We start from the raw sequence: 22,430 nt of genomic DNA on the forward strand, positions 1-22,430 counted from the left end.
TTATTTTCCAATTCAAGAGTTTTGTGTGGAGAAATTTAAATTTAGTGCTTTATTTTGAAGTACTCAAACCATTTTTGCTCTTGCTTTTGGGGTTCTGACTTTCTGTGTGCCATCTTAGTCTTCCATCCGGGCCCCTCCCCTTTCTCTGAAGGATCCAGTGAAGGGAGAGAGAGGAGTCCTGGTCAAAAAGGGCACTGATTTCTTCATTTTTCTCTGGGTTACTCTGCAACTAAATATCTCTAAAGCTTTGGGTCTCACCTAATCTCCAAACTTCCACAAGCCACCCCAAATGTATAAGCTGTTTAACTCTGAGTAGAACACAGCTTTGAGACCAGCCTTTTTATACCATCGAGTGTCTGTGTGTATGCTTTCAAATTGCTGCTTTCCACCAACTATAGTGGGGTCATGAAATCAATTTAATGGGTCATGACCAGCTCTTTTATTTTTATTGTAATAGACTCAACAGAAAATGTGAGTACACAGCAGCATAGTAGAGGCAGTATTGCTTCAGGAAACTTTTTTCATTTGTGTGCATTTGTGTTTGTATGTGTACTACTTAGGTATATAAAATATGTTTCTTACTCTGGGTCATGATAAAAAAATGTTGTGAAAACCCACTCTATCTCCTTTCAACCAGATTGCACCACTCAGCCTCTTTATAGAAATTCCAGAGGGCCATGCCTGTTGGCCAGTGGGTTCTGGGAATCATGGCCAAAATCCCCAGTGTTTCTCTGGGCATGTCAGGTCCTGCTTGGTTTCCACTTGCCTAGGTTGACTCCTTACAGTGATAACGTCCTGGATGTTTGGACCCCTGTCCATCCAGAAGAAAAAAAAAGCATAATTGGGGAAGATGAGGAGAAGGAAGATTGTCATCTTCACCGTTCGCTAGAAGCTGATTCTACCTCTCATTCTATGACATTCTAAACCAGTTAAGGGAAGCTTACATTGACTAAGACGGGCAAGTGTAGTTTCCGTCTGAGCTTACGTCTTTTTCACTTTTTTGAGAGTAGACTCAGTGGTGGCAGCACAGCCTGAAGCCCTTGCATCCGGAGGGGTTGTACGCTTACATCTTCCTACCAGCGGCCTCCAGGTGGGAGCTGAGATCTGCACCCACACCAGGAGGCCTCAGGGTCCAGCATCACCTTTGGCCGTGGGCATTCTTGGAATGGGGATGAAGACTCAGAATACTTTACTGTTGTTGTTCCAAGAAGCCCAGAATGTGTCAAAACACAGAATGTGCTAAAGCAGTTGGAATGTTCATGTCATTCTTAGACCACTGCCTAAAGGCCTAAAAGGACCCTTGAAAATCACTGGTTTCACCATTTTTTGTTCATGCTTCTGCAACACTATTAAATAGGTGGAAATCCAGCCTTTATGAAAGAATGCCCAAAGGAAATTTAATTTTCTTTCTCAAGTAACCCATTTCGGCAATATTTGTTGGTGATGGTGCCCATTAAGTATGAGACATTTGGACTGACACGTAGGTTGTGGTTCAGCCTGACAAAGTGTATTTGGTTAGTAATGAGTTAGATTGTGATTACAGGGAAACAGAGCATCCGGTTTTCAGCAGTAACCCCCTTTTCACAGCTGAGCAGCCTAGTACTAAGAGTGGAGTGTACTCCCTCACACATGCTCTTTTGTCCCCCCCCAACCCCCGCTCCAAAAGGAGAGTTTTGAAGATTTTGAGAAGAGACATTAATGATAGAGGCAAACAATGTGTGGCTGTGACTGGAGAAGTCGTGTGTTTGTGGGAAAAGGGCTTGGAATTGTGCATCCTGGAGCTATAATTACATGACAAAAAATGGGTAGTACAATTGTCATGTCCGTCTCTGCATTTTTCTTTGTGAGCACTGAGCTGGATAACTGAAGCCTCTGAGTGGTTTGCAAGAAAACTGAGGATTAATATTATTTCTAAACTAGACCCCAGAGAGAAGCTTCTTGGTGAGGGGGAGGAGTAATAGGGATTTAAGTAGAACATTTTCTTGAAACTAAATGCAGAAAAACATACAAGATATAGTCCACTGGCCTCAACGCGGCTGAGGGCTCAATTATGATTCGATACACGCTCCCTGAAACACTCGTCTGCCCTGAGGGCAGCCTAATGACTGGAAATTCCGCAAATGTAACAGCTACTGTCCCTTGACCTCTTTTAAAAACACCCCCCCCCCACACACACACACAGTTTATACACATTCCGAATCAGGTTTGATAAAACCAGTTTTCTAACAATACCTTCCTTGTACATAATGCTTGGTTGTAATGTGGGTCATCAAGAATGATTAGAGGGATTCTTGAGTTATATTATTTTGGTGAACCACTAGCCAGGAGAAGTGTTTCTTAAAATGCACTCTGCTTTTTCCCTGGGCTCTTTCAGTCTGCAATCACCTCCCTGTTGGCCTCCCTTCCTCTTGATTTCACCCTTTTCTGGAGCTGTCAGTGGAGGAGAAAAAGTGTTTGAGGTTCCTGGAGCCTCTCTCCCCTTTTTTACACTCCTCTTGTTGGGGAGTTCCTGAAACACCATGAATTTGTCCTCACATTCTGGTTCTGGATAGTGACTGTCAAATTACAAGTTTTAAGTCATAAGTGGATCATAAAGTCAACCTAATCGGTCACATCACTTCTTGTTTATTTGTGGTTTATAAATGAACTGGAATCGAATAGAAAATATCAGAGTGTGTGCCTTAGCTATAAGCTAGCCAGGTGTTTTTTCATGTAACTTTCGTCTCATTTATACAAATACATGCATATGCGTATTCCCGTATGTGGATTCTTATATAAAGTATATTTCTTACTGTGGGTCGTTGTCACTGAAATCTGCGTATCTAGAAGACCAAGACAAAACTTAAATAAATACTATCATTTTAGATTTTATTGATGTTCTTGCTGTCTGCAGTAACAATAGAATTTTGGCGTGTGTTAAAGGCACTTGACTTTCATGGAGCAAATGGGCAGTTTGGTCTCAGGCACTTCTTTTATTACCTAGTGGGAAGGTAAAGCCAGTCATCTAAATGCAGCAAAATGCAGAAGATGGAGAAGAAGAGATGGAAAGCAAACACTGGAAAGGTAGTGAAAAAATAGGGAGAGTCTTGGGCTTTTCTTAGTGAATTTTCTCAGTGAACAGGCATTATCAAATATCAAGAATCTCTCATATAAATTCTGTAGAGTATTTCCATACACTTAGAAGTGACATGTTCATTTGTAAACCAAATTATGATGTGCTTTTACAGCCGAGATGGCAGGTGTTCAGAAAGTGCACCTCTTAGTAAAAGGGCCACGTTAGAGCCCAGCACATTTTCATGTTTTGTTGCCCCAGCCTCATTTCCATGGATTCTGCTCTCCTGCTCTCCGCTGATCTGCCCACCTGCGCCTTCAGCTTGCCCCACTCCCCAAATCTGTCATCGCTTGAGGTGCCAAATCGTCTCAGGTCCTTCAGTCATCGTCATCCCCAGCATGCACACCTCTCACACAGAGCCTGGTATCTAGAGACACGTGCTTTTAAATTGACTTGGGAGGCAGTCTGATTCCTGTGACATTCCTTGAGCTGTGCTTTCTCCACCTTTCCATGTGCCCTGAGGGGTGGCAGAGGACAGCTGTGAATTCAAATTGTGGCTCCGGTACTTATTAGCTGTGTGGCTTTGAGCAAGCTGGGCTTCAGTTTCATCATCTGCAGAAACTGGGGTGGTTTTGACTACCCTATAACTTTGTTATGCTGACTCGATGCTTTAATACATATAAGTGCCTAGTGGTACCAGCAAGAGTAGCTCTTCCATCAGTGATCAGTCCCTCCTCTTTCTGCTGTTATCTGCTTTCTGTCTTTCTAGAGAGCAGTCATTCAAGCCCCAAGGACTGAGGCTGTGCTTTTCTCCTGCTGCTTTCTCTTCCTGGAAAATAGAGATCTCTGTCCCTTTGGCTGTGGCCTTGCTGTCTATGATTTGTCTAGACATTGAGACTCTGCCTAGCCATTGGAATTGATGGCTCTTATATTTGGACTCCCATGCTGACTCCACCTGAAACATCCCAGGAGATTGGGAAGACCGTTAGAAACATCCACTTGAGCCTCAGCGGGCAGCGGGCCAGTCCCCCCAGCACCTGTGCTACTGTAAAGCAGGTCTAATGTGGGCACTGGCCTTCTCCCCACCTCACTTTTTTAGGAGTATGTCACCATGCTCAACTGAACCAAAACATACTACCTTTTCTGTGATTCCTCCTCATCCTCTGATCTTCTGAGTGAATGAATTCTTAGAGAAACAGACCATTTGATCTTGCACTGGTTGTATATGGCTGTTTAGACCTGAATTCACATTTCCAGCATTTTTACACGTTTAATATGTTTTCCATTTTTAAGAACTTGTAAAATTCTTACGTTGCAAGCTGAAATGCCACCTGGAGTTGAGTCTTGGTTCAACTTCTCAGTTACATCATCTTGGACAATTCACAAATTTCAGTTTCCAGTAAAATATCTCTCTGCCTGCTTCCCAAGGATGTTGAAGATCAAAGTGTTCTGAATACTCTGATGCCCTATACAAATGTGATTACACTGGTAACATTGTTATGATGAGTGATAGGAGTAACATTATTATTTATGGACTGGAGGTGACCAGCTTATTCTTGATGGTGTCTCTGACTGACTAGATTCAACCAGTGTCGCTCGCACTATGACTACTAAGCTCTGACAAACCTTTGAGAGGGTCCCTGATAGAGAGAAGCTACTCTTAGGAAGTTTTAGTCAACTCTAAAGACTCAGATCTACTACTTATTAGCAAGATGAACTTGAGAAAATAACCTTTGGATGCAGCTTTGTCATCTGTGAAAAAGGGTAACATGACTTTTATTCATTCAACAAGCAATTAGTGTTGAGTGCCTGCTATCTGTAAAACTGGTAAACATATAATGCCTACCCTGATGGAATATATAGTCTAATTGGGGAGATAAACATAAAATACATAATCACAAATATATGTGTGCTTAACACAATGGTAAGTGCTGTAAAGGAAAAGGATGACTTGCCACATGAGGTTGAGAGACCTTAGCTGGAAAGGGCCTGAGTATCAGCTTGTGGATAAGACCTCTTATCACATCGTAGGCAATAAATGTTTGTTGATTAAATGATAAATAATTAGTGTAATATGGTGTTACCAGAGACGCTGCCCCAGGCAGCAAAGAGAGAGGTTGGCATTGAGCAGGACCTGGACCAGAAGTCGTACAACCTTTCTACTGAAAAGCTGTGTAGCTGGCGGCCAGTAGGTGATCACTGTGGACTTCAGGATTCCCATCTGTAAACTGGGAATAATGCTGCTCTCAGTCAACTTCTGTTATGCTGAAGTTTAAATGAAGAAACAAAGGTGAAAGCACTCTGTAAGGATCATGGTTGGTATTACGTAGTGCCTGCCTCAGAGCTCTGAACTCAGTATCCTTGGGAATCAGGCCACACCCTGCCCTGCCATGACACCTGAAGATGGTTCCCTGGCCCCACAGTCCTTCACAGAAGCCTTAGAACCAGCTCTTGGTGTCCCCTGGCCTGCCTGAGATGGCTCTCAGACCTTTGATAGCAGGATCTACAGCAGTGGCATGGAGTATGCCTGGCCTTTTGCCCCAGGTTAAGGGACTAGCTAGTTTATGGGACCCCTGGGGAGAGCTCTCTACCTTAAGAGACACAAGAGACTAATCTTATCAGAATATGCACCCTGTAAGTGGAGTTTGGGAGCAAGGTGGCTACCACTTATTGTGTGCTATGCTTGCTGCTTCGTTTACCCTACTTCATCTCACCTATATGTTTCCCCCCATTTTATGGATGCAGAAACTGAGGAGACGTTATATGACTTACTTAAGGTCAAATAGCTACTAAGTAGTGAAGCTAAGATGGGGAACCGGGTCTTCTGACTCCAAAGCCTAGGCATTTGGCTACTATGCCACAGAGAAGGCATGAACCGCCTTGCCAACGATTAGGGAATTTGGGTTGGTGAGACCCTATTGATACAAATACCACAGCCACAGGCTTGATGCCACCAAGAGACAGCTGTCCCATCCCTTAGTGAGGACACCAAGAAGGATGGGAGACAAAGGCTTCTCTTTCTGAGGACAGGGTTTCAGCTCAGCAACTACCTGTCCCTCTACCCCTCATCCGTGAGGCTAGCCCAGAAACCTTCCCCACCCTGGGGAATCACAGAGGGGCTGGCCAGTGTCTCCAGCCATGCATTTAGTCTGGGCTTGATATTTGTTGACAGGTTTCCTTGCCAAATAATTAAGCAATTTATGGAGAACCTTAACCTAAACTTGTACACACAGGAGGGTATGCTGTGTAAGAGTCTGAACAGGAATCCTGGGAATGGCATCAACTCAAGGAAGGAATTCCCAAGGGTCTTTGCAGTACAAAACAAAGGTTAATCCCATCCATCCACCCACACTAATTCTTGCTCAGTCTCCCCATAGCTGAATAAAAGGGGAAATTACGTGAAAAATACATGAATGATAGGGACGCCAATTATTCTGGATTATTCTGTCACTCTTCTGGAAGTAGATGTTACCTTAACTCTGTGTGTGCCTCAGTTAGTAGCATAGACCCCAGGTCAATAATACAAGAAAATATTACAAGCGTTAACACAAGTAATCTGCAACTTGTCCAATTCCTGTGCACCTGCATTTTGGTTGAGGGAGTGGGGATGCAGGTAAAGGACCCCCAGACATGGTTCTCCCTGTGTCTTAGAGGAGGGAGGGTAGGATAACATGCCTGGTTTGGGGTCCCAGCATCCCTTATCCCCACAACTAAAATGCTTAACTTGTATGATGGCTTAGGGAAGCCCTTGGCTCCCTACCCTTCCTCTCTCTTCACTTTGATCTTGGGACCAGTGTTACCATAGTGAAGAGAAATTAATGCATTACTCATACTGTTGCTCCTGTTTGTACAACTCTGATTTTGTTCTCATGAATATTCCTTCTCCCATCTGTAGAGGACTAGAGTCCTGCCCTGTACTCCAGCCCCATGGGGAGCTGCCTCTGGCCATCTTTGACTTTAGAGCCTGTGGTCTACCTGTCTCTCTGCCACCACCACACCTTCTCACGCCTCTCAACGTCACCTCCCGCTTGTTCCTGCCACCATGCTTTCCAGAGATTCTGCCCCACATGCTTGGACTTCCACCCACCAGACATGTGTCTCCATGTGTCTGGGTCTGGTTTTCAGGTTCATGAACCCCCTCCAGTGTGACTCATCTTCTCCCCGTTTACCCACAATAAGCAATATAAATAGTAATATAATTTATCATATATTTATTGTGCATCAGCACTTTAAATCTATCATTCTCTCCAGCTGTCTTGGTCTTGTTCCAAGCTCTTGGAGCAGTCTGGCTATTAGCAGAGGAAATTAAAGGACCCCCTTGGTCAATAGGTTGGTGGGTTAGCCTCATTATTTCTGCTGTTGCCCTTGCTCTGACATGACCCTTGCTCGTTTCATATGCTGAAGTTGTGGTCTGATTCCATTAACTGGGTTTTTATCTTGACCGCCTTTGCTGATTTCCTGCCTGAAACACCCAAGAAAGACCTCAAGCCTGATGTCTAGTCCTTGTGTGAGAGAATCACTGAAGCTTACTGCCAAACCCTCCCGTATGTCTGCCTGGTGAACGTATCAGGCCAGACACCAGCCTGCCTTGTGCTGAGGTGAACCCATCAGCCTGGCCCCTTTTGCTGGGGCCTCTGATGCCACTGCCACTCTGACTCTTCTTCCTTCTGCCCACAGTCAGAACTGTCCCTGGTCACAGGCTTTACCCTAGTGGACCATTCTGCTGATTGGACCTCAGATTCAACACATGCCCACATGTTTTAAAGTGTTTATTAGGTTCACCCTGTTAGGAAGTTTGGGGTAAGGTGACTTGACTAAGGCATAATTTTCCTTCTCCCTCCTCAACTCCTGTTGTAATTAGCTATCAATTAAATGCTACTTTTCTGGTTCAGTTTAATAAATAAATTTGTTCTTGGAATTCTCATGAAACTGACTTTTGAACAATTTAGTAAATTGGCATTTGCTGGTAGAAAAGTAATCTTACTGTGTATAATTAGGCAGATTAAAAATGTGATTATCTCAGTTGTCAAAACTGTTTCTATGGATTTCCTGTGTTTTGTGTTGTTTTTTGTAGAAGAAAAATTGTTCACATTATTGTAATTCCATATAGTGCAAAACGAGAACAAAGGAAGTGATGCAAATCCTTTAGCAGAAAGGTCGTTTGAGTCAGTGGAGTGTCCTGGGCCACAGTGGGAACTGAGAGCTGCTGTCAATGCACAGCACATTTCTTCAGTTTATGACACCACTCATTTATGTAGATGTTTTTCATGTGAATATTTGCACTGAAGGAGAGCAATAGAGAGACATTCACTTATAAACAAAGGCAGTTGGTGTGAGAAGGAAATGAATTCTTCATAGAACTCTAAAATAAACCGAATTCTCAGAACCTTAGTAATTCCTGTCATTCTTTATCTTTTAGAACAGAGGTGATTGAGAGAATTAAAAACAGGATCAGCAGTGACAAAAACATGAATTCTGATTGGTGATCCAGCATAACAACTTCAAACTAATAGATCTTGATGTTCTTACAAGAAAGGATGATGAAGATTCCGGCTACTGATCATAATTCGTTTATATTTACCGCTGAACACAGCACTGTTCAAGGTCTCCGTGTATGGCTTGGGTTAATGAGAATAAGTGATGACTGCAGGGGCACAGCTGGCTTATTTCGATGATTGAATGTGAAGGAAGAGGGTGGTTTTGCAGAGGAGAAATCTTTTCAGTGTCTCCATTGAAGATTAGCCTATTGATGAGGAAATTCAGAGAGCAAAGGCCAGTATACCTTTTGGTTAACATTTTGCATAATTCAGACTGACTAACTTACAATTCCTGGTAACTCAGTTTGAATCTTGGGCACGCTTTGGAACCAGATAGGGAGTTATTGGATCTCCCTCCAGGATAAAACTAGCAATCTTATTACTGGGTCAATGATTTTGCATTCTAGTCAGATTGTTTTAGGGTTGTTGCAAACAACAGAGACCTATCCACGTCTACTGCAAGACAAAGGAGGAAGATTGGAAGCATATACTCAAATTGAGATGACAAAATCCTTAGCAACATGGAGTCTCTCTTTTTCTTCATGCGCTCTCTTCTCTCCGTGGATCTGCTCCATTCTGTTCTGTTTCCTCATCACTTTGGCCTCCTTGTGGTCCAGAGTCATATTAATCTGACTCAGACTTCCGATTTCTCAATTTCAGATTCCCAAATGGGGAGTCTCATGAGCCCATACTAATTTTTTAAGCCACGCAACCAAGTCATAAGTAGTTGGCCAGCCGTTGAATGGACTGGATTTATGTCAGGTGCCCAATATTGGTTCATTCAGCTGTGCTTCAGAGTCAGAGGCCTGAGTAGTTTGCTTGGAGGAGCAGAGTCTGGACAGGGCAGATTCCTCATATAATGGTTGGCCTCACCTGTATAGCGAGTTTCCTCCTGCTAGTAAATGAATCTGAACACTGAACTGTTGTGAAAGAAAAAATGCTCTGGGTGAGGAAACCACAGTCTGGTCTTTTTTTTCCCTTCAAGTTTTGAAATTAAATAATAATGACCTTCTTTTCTCGCCTGTTGAAAGGTGGCCTGCCCTATATTCCATCAGTGAGAACACATCTCTCCTGTCCCCAGGTGAAAATTAAGACATAATATAATAAGTTGCAAGGAGAGTGGAGACTGAGAAGAAAAAAGGCAAGTGGGAAAAAGAGAAGAATGGGGGATTTGAGATCTTCAGTTTCTACCCAGAAACTTGACGCGTCTCTCTGATGCTAAGCCATAAATCGTGATTGGAGGTGGTGATTGGAGGTTTGTGGGAGGAAAAAGAGAGAGGGAGGCAGGGTTAAAACAAGGATAAAAGAACATGAAGGAGAGGATTTTGGATATTTGGCCTCAGAAGGTAGGAATTCCACTTTGATGTCTTTGAAGTGATATTGCCAAAAGGTAAGACAAAAGGTAGACTTGAAATGGAGAACAGCTGAGCCAGGCTGGCTTTCAACTCTCTCTTTTCCTGAAACCACACCAGCAGACAAGTTCATGAGCAATCTGTGGGGCAGTACAGCTCAGCATGACTGTCTCAACCTCTAATCAGCCCCAATTAGAGATGCACCAGAAAACCAGCATCTGGACATTCCAGACATCTTTATGGGGCTGTAATATTTTGCTTTGCCATTCTACCAAATGGTCAGAGTTGCAGATGACATTCAACTGTTGGGATAAATTCGTCTGACTTTAAAATGTAACGTGATATTTTCATTGAGCATTTACCCTTTAGGAAGGAGAGAAGGATCTCTTTATTCTTTTGTGGATCTTCACTTGCCTCTAACATTAACCATCCCTCCTGATTTGCTGTCCTGTGGTGTGGCCTGCAAAGACCACATGTGTGAAGTTTGGAGATATTTACTCTTGGGCATAGTGTGCTTATGTTGCACAAATCAATAATCTTTTACTTTCTTGACAGTTGAAGGAGTCTGCTCCTGAGCTCCTGAATTCATCCTACTAAACCTCGCTCAGTCGTCCTCCTCCTTGAGGTGTTCCAAGAGTTATTGTGTCCCCTGTTCTTTGTCCAGCACAAATCACTCAGTATTGTAGTTACTTATTTGCACGATGGTCTCCCTAGCTAATCCATGAGCTCCTTTCCTGCATCATCTGTAACTTTTTCACTTTTGAGCCTCCAGCACTGAGCACAATGAGTGACAGGCTGTAGGTGTCAGTGGATGTTAGTTGAATTGAGTAGACTACGTTGAATACGGTTTAGCTTTCACAATATTCTCGGGGCCCTTTCTCGTAGGTGGCAGCTTTGGTGTAGTGGGAACAGCACAGGAGTTGGAGTCAGGACACCTGTGTCCAAGCCCTTGCCTTGTTCTTTATGAATGAGTGACTTTGGTTGTGGTCTCCCTGGGCTTCGGTTTCTCATATGTAAAATAGGGATTATGGTTTCTCGTATGTAAAATAGGGATAATGGTTCCTGCTGTTCAAGGCTTTTGTGAAGATGAAATGAAAAATAAAATGTGAAAAGACTTTGTAATGTTAAACACTGCTATGTTGCTATATATAGCATAACTGCTAATGTTGCTATATATAAGCAAGATATCATGAAAATCATCCTTTTGGAAATTCAGAAAATAATCTTCCTTGTATGCGATCCAAGACAGACGTTTCTTCTGCTGAATCCGGCTCTGTAGCAAACATGTAATAGAGTTGAAAGCTATGCCCTTGTGAAAATAATAAATATGAAACATCTAGTATAATGTCTAGTATATAGTAGTCACTCAGTGAATGGTACCTGCCATTACTGTTATCACTACTGCTATTACTAGGATAATGTAACATTTCCTCAGCTGGCTCGGAGGAAGGCAGTTGGGTGATCTGAGAAGGGTTGGGAATCATCAGTCCTCATATGGTTCTGGCTTCTGTAACCCTCTATCCCTGAATAAACCACTGATTTGTCTCCTTTCTCCATACTCTAATCTTCACCTGTGTGCTGTGAGGTTGACTTTGACCTCAGAGAAGAGGAGCTATAAAAATCCAGGTGAGTGTCGCACTCCTCTTGAGCAGGCACTTTAATTCTCTTATTATCTGTGTCTGTCAGACACTGGAGCCTCCACTGAGAATGGCGAGGCTATAAAAATGTCTGCATTTATCTGCAAGGCCGATAAACTACTTTATTTGGAAGTTGAGGTGGAGATGGAAACCTTTCAAGTGCTTGATGCCATTGAGCCTTGTTAATTTGTGAAAGGGTTTTGTACTTGTCCTCTTTCTCTTTTTTTTAACCATTCTTAATTTTCCAATCCTGCTTTTTGTTGGCTTCAAATGTGCTCACCAGAGTCCTGCCAGCTTTAGTTGGAAGGAATATATTTCCGAGCTTAGTTGGACATCAGTTTTTCTTGGGCCCTGCCCAGACTTTTGACAGAGAAGGTAGTGTTAAGGGGGTTGATGGTGTCTAGACAGTAAAATCAGAAACTGTGTAATTTATGTTGTATTACAGACATCCATTTCCCGGATTGGAAAAAGGAAACTGGTTTTTATCTAAGGAAGTTACATTAAAAACCAAAGCCCCTGGGTATTTCTGACCTATGAAATGTTGAAGCTTGCATAGTTTTACATAACATTCTCCAGCCCCTTCAAAGATGAGAATTATTGAGAGTATTACTGTGTAGGGCCAGTGATGAGAAATAAATTTCCAAGTTTCAGGAGACAATTCATGGCACCATATAGTGCTCCTTCCCGGCTGCTCACCTCTGGTTAGACCCCTATAAGCTCACAATGCAATTTGCGTATTGCACATTGGTTTCAGAGGACTATTGGAAAGTTGGAGAGGAGAGAGGTTAATAGCAAAAGAGCATGGAGTTGTTTGGATCTGTAAAGAAGATTGAAGATCTGACTCAGGGATCAAAAAAAAGAGAAAAATCAGACTTTGCCTTAAAGAAAACCATGCTCTTGATTGGGAAAAGGTATAATAAAAATGAAAAATGCCCCAATAATAACACAATATTTTGTGTTTCTTTTTAGGTTACTTAATGCTAATAAACATCAGCTACTCAGTATTCATTACTGTGGAAAATAATGGAAAGATAAAATCTTAATAAGCTATGCAAAATTTATGTGGAACTAAAGGATTTTAAAGCCTGTGATAGCTTTCATTTTGTTTTCACCTGGATAATCATCCAGGTCTTCAATTAAAAGTGTGTTTTTCTTTCAGAAAAGTATAAACTCCTGTATGTAGAGCTATGAGACATCGTATCAAAGGCTTCTCTCTGAACTGTTTTGGAACACATGCATTTAAAATGCCATGCTCTTATTAGTATTATGAATTAAACTTTGCTTTTCTATCATTCTTTTAAAAATTATTGATGTCTTACAATAGGAGAATTAATCATCAAACTTTATTCATTACCAAGGAATTGTCTTGTTATCCTTATAAGATACAGCAGGAGGCTGGCACAGCTGAGGCTTCACAGGCCCCTCTCTCCATCTCTCTGTGCATTTGCCGTGTGGTCTCTCCAGCATGGAGGCATCAGAGTTACCAGGCTTCCTCCACGTCAGCTCAGGGCACCCAAGAGACACAGTCAGAGAGAGAGAGAGAGAGCGCGCATGAGCCAGGTGGAAGTTGTATTGCCTTTTCAACCCAGTCTTGGGAATCACGCACCATCAGTTCTTTTCCTTAGAAGTGAGCCGCTAAGGCTGGTCCACATTCAAGGGAAGGGGAATTAGTTTTTACCTTTTGCTGGAAGAATGTCAAAGAATTTGTGAACCACAGTAACATGAATCTTGCTTGAGTAGCTCCTCTCCTGTCTCAACTTTAGGTGATAGGGCTGGCCCTGGGGAGAAAGGTGAAAGAAGTGTGAGTTGTCAGCCACATCCATCACTCCACAGTTGTGGCCCTCACCTCCTTTCAGGGACTCTCTTCCCACCAGTAATGGCCCTGTGTGGCCATAGAGCTTCTCTGCTCTCCCAAGTTCAGAAGTTTCCAGCTATCCCACTCCACATCCTGCTAACCTCCACCATAATACTTATCTAACTGATTAATTCACCCAGGACAGTGAAGCCCAGAGAGATGCTGGGCACCATTACCAATTCAGTCAGTGGAGTTCCTGCAGCATCAGCACCACCTGGTGCCTGAACCAGCTCTGACCAAGGCTCACAGTGTGCCAATATTGCCATAGCCCACATTTTTACCAAGCATATTTTATTGCTTGCTCGTCGTTTGTATTAATGATATGCCAGGCTTTCCAAGGATGTTTCTGCCAAAACCTTCATTGTCCACTTTAGTACACCATGAATGGTATTAATAGAAGATATTAGCTCTAGTATGGCAAACACTTGTTCGATGGCATGTGAAAGAGGTGGGTTCACCTTCCCAGGAAGAATATAGTGGTTTCAGGGACGAGCAAGATTTTTTCTTCTTTGGCCCTCCTGATGATTTCAATGTGCGGGAAAATAAAATACAGCACTTTGGTATTTTGATAAATCATGCTGCATATTTTTCTCAAGTTTGTGAAAACGCATTGTTAGAAAATAAAATTTAAATAATAAACCTTCTTAGAGCTTTTATAAATAATAGGGAATACTGTTTTATGTGCTACTGAAAGAAATTATTGTAGTTTTGTCTGTATTGTCTGAAATGTCCTCTGCCTTATTTCCCAATCATATTTCATTGTGTTCTTGAAGCTGAAATAGTCTGCAGGATTTATGGTGTGAGGGCCAATGACTCTATACCTTGTTTTTAATCATCTTATAAATTGCATAGTGGTCTATGAAGGCACGAGCCAAGTACATTTTCTAATTTTAAAATATTGCACTTGATTTGGGGAGTGTAGACATGGCCCTTAACTCCTAATTCTGAAATACTTCATCATATGTGAGCAGTGGGTCTTATGCTACTTAATCTTCCATAAGCAGCTGTCTCCAGTCTTTGCTATCCAGGAGGATGCCATAACCTGCACCAGGGATCCCGGCACGTTACTGCAATGCTCGGGTCTAAGGCTGAGTTTAGGCACAGTTGACTATGACCATCACTAGTGGCTGTTTAGGGAGTGTTTACTCTGTGCCAGGGACTTGAGATGTTTTATCTCATGTAATCCTCTCAGATAGGTGTTAATATCCACACTTTAAAAGCAGCAAAAACAAGGCTTCAAGAGATTAAGTAATTTGTCCAAGTTTGCACAGTGGTACATGGTGAAAACTCGTTCTAACCTGGGTTTTCTGAGCCCCTGGCTCTTGCTTTTCACCTAATCCTCTACTACAACCATTCTTCTCCATCCTTTTACCCCTCCTACCACATTGTCTTCCTGCAGAAAACCTCCAGTTGCTAGAAGATGTGCTTTCTTTCCAGTGATATTGCTGTGAGATAAATCCTTTCTCTCATGCACCATGAGGTAACATGTGTAGTAAGAAGAGAATCCAAATAGAAGCTTGCTGAGTTTTTGTTTGCATGAGGGCCGGATAAGCCTCACAGGGCTCAGTGACGTTGTGTTGCCACATAATGAATATCTTTTTATAATTCAGTCGAACTCATGGGAAGCATTAGAACTGATCGTTAGCCCTGGATTGGGATTGTGGAGCAACAAGGAAGGACCCAGCTGCCTTCTTCTTCCCTGTGTTAATTGAACTGTTTTGTGAGCGAGCCTGTGGGGGACTTGTGCAGAGTTCAGTGAGGTAAGAAATTGTGAGAAACTGGGAAAGCGAATCTAGTAAAAGGAACAACACTAGGCAAGAAGAGCCTTTAGAAATTAGGAAGCTGGAGGATGAAGTGCACTTCTGCCTCACACAAAGATTGCTGAAGAAAGAAAGGAGGGAGCAGAGACTTCCAGGTTGGTACTCACATAGAAGCAGTGAAAATCATTATTCATAGCCTCGTCGGCTGACTCTAAAGTCGGTGGCAATGAGATGAGTTTGCCCTACAAAATTCATGATAGTTGAGGTTCTGATGGAGAATTTCCTTTTGACTTCAGCTTGAGTTGTCATCCAGCCAACTCTTATGATAAAAGTCCTGTGTGAGGTCAGTGTGCTAGGCACTACACCATAGTCTACTGGGGTTGGGGATGGGAAGAAAGACAGACAGACACGTGTAACAATGATAAGAACTGTGATCGAGAGAAACACTGAATGGAGTGGAATGGGGGATCTCGTCTAAAATAGCTAGGTCCAGGAAGACTTACCAGAGGTGGTGACATCTGAAATGAGATGAGCACTTATTTGTTTTTTAAGATAGTTTCATTACTTTCAGAGGTGTGTGTGTTTGTATACATTTATCTCAGACAAATGAAACCTTCAAAAACTTGTTTAGTGCTATGTTGAATAAGAGTGGTGACAGCAAATGTCTTTGCTTTGTTCCCAATCTAAGAAAGAAAGTATTTAGTCTTTCACCATTAAGTATAATGTTATCTGTAAGGTTTTTCATAGGTAACCTTTATCAAGTGGAGGAAGTTCTCTATTCTTGTGTTTTTGAGTGTTTTTATCATGAGTGGTATTGAATTTTTTAAAATGCTTTTCTGCATCAATTGACGTGGTCATATGATTTTTCTTCTTTAACCTGGTAATATGGCAGATTATGTTGATTTATTCTTGAAATATTGAACCAGCCAACTTTATGATGTATAATTTTTTTCTATATTTCTGAATTCTATTTGCTAATATTTCATATGGATTTTTGTATCTATGAGGGATATTGGTCTGTAGTTTGTGTGTGTGTGTGTGCGTGTGCTGTCTTTGTCTGGTTTTGGTATTAGGATAATACTAGCTTAATAAAATGAATTGGGAAATGTTCCATCTTCTTCTGTTTTCTGGAAGAGACTGGAACATTGGTATTAAATCTTCTTTGAACATTTGGCAGAACTCTCCAGGGAAGCCATCTGGGCTGGGAGAGTTCTTTTTTGAAGTTTTCAAATTATAAGTTCAATTTTCTTAATAGTTATAGAGCTATTCAAATGATCAGTTTCATCTTGAGTGAGTTGTAGTAGTTTGTGTTTCACAAGGGGTTGGTCCATGTCCTCTAAGTTGTCAAATTTATGAGTGTAGTGTTGTTTGTAGTACTCCCTTATTATTCCTTATTTGTCTTCTGAGTCCTCAGTAATATCCCGCCTTTCATTCTTGACATTTCGTTCTTGACATTTCAACCTACCTATATTATTATGTTTGAATTGAGGTTTTTTATGGACAACATATAGTTGTGTTTCCTCTCTTTTTTTTCTGTCAGTCTTTCTAGAGGTTTGTGAATTTTATTGATGTTTTCAAAGAAGTAGCTTTTTGTTAACATTGATTTTCTCTATTGTTTGCTGTTTTCAATTTCATTGATTTGTGTTCTTTATTATTTTCTTCCTTCTGCTTGCTTGCTTTTCAGGGGGCTTTTGCTCCTCTTATTGTCTGTCTTGAAGTGAAAGCTTAAATTATTGATTTGAGACGTTTCCTTTTTTTCTTTTGTTTTTGTTTTTTTTTTGAGGAAGATTAGCCCTGAACTAACTGCTGCCAATCCTCCTCTTTTTGCTGAGGAAGACTGGCCCTGAGCTAACATCCGTGCCCATCTTCCTCTACTTTATATGTGGGACGCCTACCACAGTGTGGCGTGCCCAGCAGTGCCATGTCTGCACCCGGGATCCGAACCAGCAGACCCCGGGCCGCCAAGAAACGGAACGTGTGAACTTAACCACTGCGCCACCAGGCCAGCCCCGGCATTTCCTTTTTTTCAATTGAAGCCTTCAGCACTATAATTTTCCTTTTTAGCACTGCTTTAGCTGTCCCACAAATTTTGATATTTTGTATTTTCATTCAATCAGTCTATTTCTCAATTTCCCCTGAGACTTCCTCTTTTACCCATTGACTATTTAGAAGTGTGTTTAGTTTCCAAGTTTTTGAAGCTTTCCTGCTATCTTTCTATTATTAATTTCAGATTTGATTCTACCATGGTGAGAGAATACACTGTATAATTTCAGTTCTTTAAAATCTGGTGAGATTTGTTTTATGGCCCAGGATATACTAGGTTAAACATATCTTAGTATATGTTCTGTGGGCACTTGAAAACGATGTGTGTTCTGCTGTTGTTGAGTGTTCCATAAATGTCAATTAGATGCTGTTGGCTGATGGTGTTGTTGAGGTCTTTGATATCCTTCCTGACTTTGTGCCTAGTTGTTCTATCAATTGCTGAGAGAAGGATGTTGAAGTCTCCAACATAATTGTTGGTTTGTGAATTTCCCTTTTCAGTTCTATCAGTTTTGGGTTCACATATTTTACAGCTCTGTGGTTTGGAGCACAATCGTTTAAGATTGCTGTGTCTTCTGGATGTATTGACCATTCTAACATATTGTAATATCTCTCTTGTCTCTGGTAGTTGTCTTTGCTCTGAAGTCTACTTTATCTGATGTTAATGTAGCTACTACTGTTTTCTTTTGACTGAGGATTGCGTGATGTATCTTTTTCTATCATGTTATTTTCAACCTACCTATATTATTGTGTTTGAATTGAGGTTTTTTTATGCACAACATATAGTTGTGTTAGATTTTTTAATCCACTTTGTCAATCTCTGTCTTTTAATTGGTATATTTAGACCATTTGCAGTTAATGTAATTATCAATATTTTAGAGTGGTCAGCCATTTTATTTTTTGTTTTCTGTTCTCTCTGTTTTTCGTTTCTCTGTTCTTCCTGTCACCCTGTGTATTACTTGAACAGTTTTTGAATTCCATTTTTATTTATCTATAGTGTTTTTTAGTCTATCTCTTTATATAGCTGCTTTAAGGTTGCTCCAGGTGTTAGATTACACGTACATAACTTACCACAGTCTGCTAGTTTTGACATTTTTTTCGTTTGAGTGAAGTGTGGAAACTTTACCTTCCTTTACTTCCCTCATTTATTATATAGTTGTCTTAAATATTTCCTCTGCATACATTTGGAACCACTTCAAACAGTATTATAATTTTTGCTTCAAATGTCAAACATTATTTAGAAAATCAAGAGGAGAATGGTATTGAATTTCTTCATATTTTTATTGTCTCTTGCTCTTTCTTCTTTCCTAATGTTCCAAGATTCCTTCTTTTATTATTTCATTTCCATTTAGAGAGCTTCTTTTAGCCATTTTTTTAGGGTAGGCCTGCTGGCAACAAATTCTTAGTTTTCATTCATCTGAGAATGTCCTGACTTTTTCTTCATTTCTGAAGGATATTTTCATGGATATAGGAATCTAGATTGACAGACTTTTTTCAGCACTTGAAAGTTGTTGTGCCATTTTTTTTGTGGCCTCCATAGTTTCTGATGAAAAATCCACTGTTATTCAAATTGTTTTCCCTCTATAGATAAGTTGCATTTCTCTCTTGCTGCTTCCAAGATTTTTTTTTTATGTCTTTAGTTTTCAGAAGTTTGACTGTGATATGTATTGGTGTGGATTTCTTTGAGTTTATCCTGTTTGGAATTTGTTCACCTTCTTGAATCTGTAAGTTTTCGGTTTTTGCCAACTTTGGGAAGTTCTCAGCCAATTTCTTTCTCCTCTCCATCTGGGATTCTGACATGAATGTTAGAACTTTTGTTATAGTCCCACAGGTTCATTTGATTCTTTTTTGTATCTTCTATTTCTTTGCTGCAACTTTCTATTTTTTCGTTTGTCTTAAGCATGTTTGTAGTTGCTCATTGAAATATTTTTATGATGGTTACTTTAAAATATTTGTTGTATAATTCTACATATCTGTTGGTTGTCTTTTAAAATTCAAATGGTGATTTTCCTTGTTCTTGAGATGATGGGTAATTTTCAATCGAAACCTGAACATTTTAGGTATTATATTATGAGACTCTATGTCTTATTTAAACCTTCTGTTTTAGCTGGCTTCCTCTGACACTGCCCTGGCAAGGGAAAGATGAGGGCCTGCTTCATTACTTCCGGGTGAGAGTTTTGTATCTGGCTGCTTTTCCTCAGCATAAGCTTTTGAAATCCCTTCATGTCATTGCCAGTATCAGTAGGTCGTTCATTTTGATTTCTGAATAATATTCCGTTATATGCTTAGTATTCCTGAGTACCTATGAAAAAAATTCCACAATTTTTTTTCATTCACCTTTTACCCATGATGGTTATTTATATTATATTGAATCTGTAGGTCAATTTTGGGAGAAATGACATCTTAACAGTATTGAATCATACAAAGAAGACTCAAATATTTATTTAGATCTTATTTAATGTCTCCCTGCAGTGTTTTGTAGTCTTGTAGTTTCCTCAACTAGTTGATATTTTTTGATGCAATTATAAATGGCATTGTTTTTTAAAATTTATTTTCCAGTTGTTCGTGGCTAGTATAGAGAAATACAGTTGATTAAATTGTGTAGTGACCTTGCATCTGCAACCTTTCTAAATTCACTTATTCTGGTACTTTTTGGTGGACTTTCTGTGTACATGATCATGTCATTTGGAAAACATAGTTTTACTTTCTCTCTAAACGGTATGCCTTTTCTTCCTTTCTTTCTTTCTTTTTTGGCTTATTGCTCTAACTAGAACCTTTAATACAACACTGAAAGAATTTGTAAGAGTGAGCATTCTAACCTATTTTCATACTTAGGGGAAAAGTTTTCAGTGTTTCCCCATTAAATATGATGTCAGCTGTAAGTTTTTCACAGATGCCCTCTGTCAGATTGAGAAAGTTTCCTTCTGTTCCTAGTTTACTGAGAGTTTGCATGAATTTCATGACTAGGTATTAAATGTTTTCATGTGGCTTTTCTGTAGCCATTGAGATAATCATATGGTTTTCTTTATCCTACCAATCTGGTGAATTGATGTAATTTAATAATGACTACTTAAATAATTGATCAACATAAAAACATAAAAGTATTCCTATGACAAACGATCACAAGTTAAGGAGACCTCTTTCACCTTTATTTAAGGTTGTCCATGAATTGCTGGCCAATGCAATAAAATGTAAAGAGGAAATAAGTGGCCCAGCACAGTCAGATGCCTCATCACTTTACTTACTTTTATGTCCTGTACTCACTCCTGTATAGCCACTGCCCAGGTACACTTCCTCCTCAGGGCTTTCCACTACTTGTTCTATCTGCCTTCAACACTCCTCTCTCAGATGGATGTATGGCTCACTCCCTCACTTTTCAAGCCTTTAATCAAGGAGGTCTATGCAGACCATGTTATTTAAAATTGCAAAGTCCTCCACCTCCTGCATTACTTGTCTGCCTTATCCAGCTCTATTTTTTATAGGATTTATCAACTTCCCACGTGCTATATTTATTTATTGTGTTTACTTCTTGTTTGTTTCCTTCACTAGAGTGAAAACTCCTCTAGGGTGAGAATTTTTGTATGTATTGCTCACACATATATTCCTACTGTCTAGTATCATGCTTAGGATATTAGATGCTCAATAAATATGTGTTGAATGAATGAATAACTACTGGAAAGGAAGAGGCCAAAATCATGATTATTTTCCTTGCTAAATTGTCTAATTAGAAATCCCAAGGTAATCAAGTAGAAAACTATTTAATTAATAGGCAAATCTAGTGGGAAATATCACTTGTTATTTCATACAGTATCAATAATCTATTAGTAAATGTTCTTTTAAAATCTTATGCAAATATAAAATGCCTGGGAAATACTTATATTAAAAAATTTATGGGACCTACATAAGGAAAATTATAAAACTTTACTTAGAGATGTAAGGCAAGAAAAAGAAAAAGTTGTTTCTGAGTGATCACTAAATACCACTTTATGTTGTGAGGATTTCCATTTTTTCTAAATTAATCTATATATTTAATAATCTTTAATATTAATATTATTTAATATTATACATCATTGTTCCAGTCAAATCCTGAGGAGATTTTTTTTTTGCCTTGACTAATGAATTAAAGTTTATCTAAATTTAGGAATAAGTGGATGAAAATAGCCAAGAACACTTTGAAGAAGGGGGAATTGTGTTTGGTTAAAGAATTTCCTTTGTTATGAGATACTAAAACATAATATTATACAGTAATAATTCAAGTGGTACTGGCACAAAAGTAGACATAAAAATTAAGGAAACAGTCTAGGACCAGACTCAAGGGTACTGAAGAATTTACTAAATGTGGTAAGAGGCATCACAAATCAAAAAGTAATTGATTAATCATTTTTTAAAATTGATGTATCACATGACACATCAAAATAAATTCTAGGTGAATGGAAATGTTAAATGTAAAAACCAAAAAGTAATAAATTATAAGAGGAAAATAGAAAAACGTCCTTTTTATGTGCTGTTAGGATAGGTGGTGAGAAGACCTGTGTGAGTGTGTAGTAGGGAAAAGAAGCACAATAGGAAAAATGAATCCCTTTGAGTACATTTTACAACTAATATCATCCCTTAAATTGATGTTCAATTGATAAAAAATATGGTATACAAAAAATATACATAAATGTTGAATTATTTTCTTTGAATCATGCGTTTGATCTAAATAACTGAAATCATTATCTGAAGTTTCTGTGTGTTTCTTTTCTACAAAATCACATATCAAAAACATTTAACATCATATGCATGGATTTTGAATTAAATCAGAAAAAATATTTTTCTCTTCAGTTCTCTCTCATAATTAGCATAGCTTGGGCTACAAATCATATATCTAGATTGCATTGCATGGTTGTTAGCTTGTTGACATTGTTTTATGAAAGAACATGGATGATTTTAATGATATTAAAGATTGGTACAAAATATAGAAGCTTGAGATTTAAAAACATTTGTTCAATTTTTTCCAGCTTAAGAATTTAGTACAAGTTTTATGTATATTATTTGTTTTCCTAGTTGTTGGATTAACAACAATATCTGTGAAATTTCTTACAATTTTGTGTATTAATTAGGCTTCTCCAGAACGTTCTAATGATGTTCTCAGACTGTGTGCTAGATGTGTATTATTGGAGTTGTCATTGTTTAGCATTAAGGACAGGGATCTCTA

The 22,430-nt window shown here is 39.7% G+C and overlaps 1 protein-coding gene across 5 annotated transcripts in view; it reads left to right on the forward strand.

Annotated features, from left to right (window-relative positions):
• The window catches only part of DDAH1 (dimethylarginine dimethylaminohydrolase 1), a 125,117-nt gene that overhangs the window by 11,783 nt on the left and 90,904 nt on the right, over positions 1 to 22,430 (forward strand). Inside the window, exon 1 of one of the 5 annotated variants that reach the window (XM_070592070.1) lies at positions 15,042 to 15,193. The exons of 3 other annotated variants lie outside the window; for them this stretch is intronic. The gene's annotated coding sequence lies outside the window, so the exon portion shown is untranslated. Of the gene's footprint in view, positions 1 to 15,041; positions 15,349 to 22,430 lie in introns of those variants that run through there. One more of the 5 variants, XM_070592069.1, reaches the window with a different exon arrangement.

This window comes from Equus przewalskii, chromosome 24 (genome assembly GCF_037783145.1).
Source record: "Equus przewalskii isolate Varuska chromosome 24, EquPr2, whole genome shotgun sequence".
NCBI classification, from domain to species: Eukaryota; Metazoa; Chordata; class Mammalia; order Perissodactyla; family Equidae; genus Equus; species Equus przewalskii.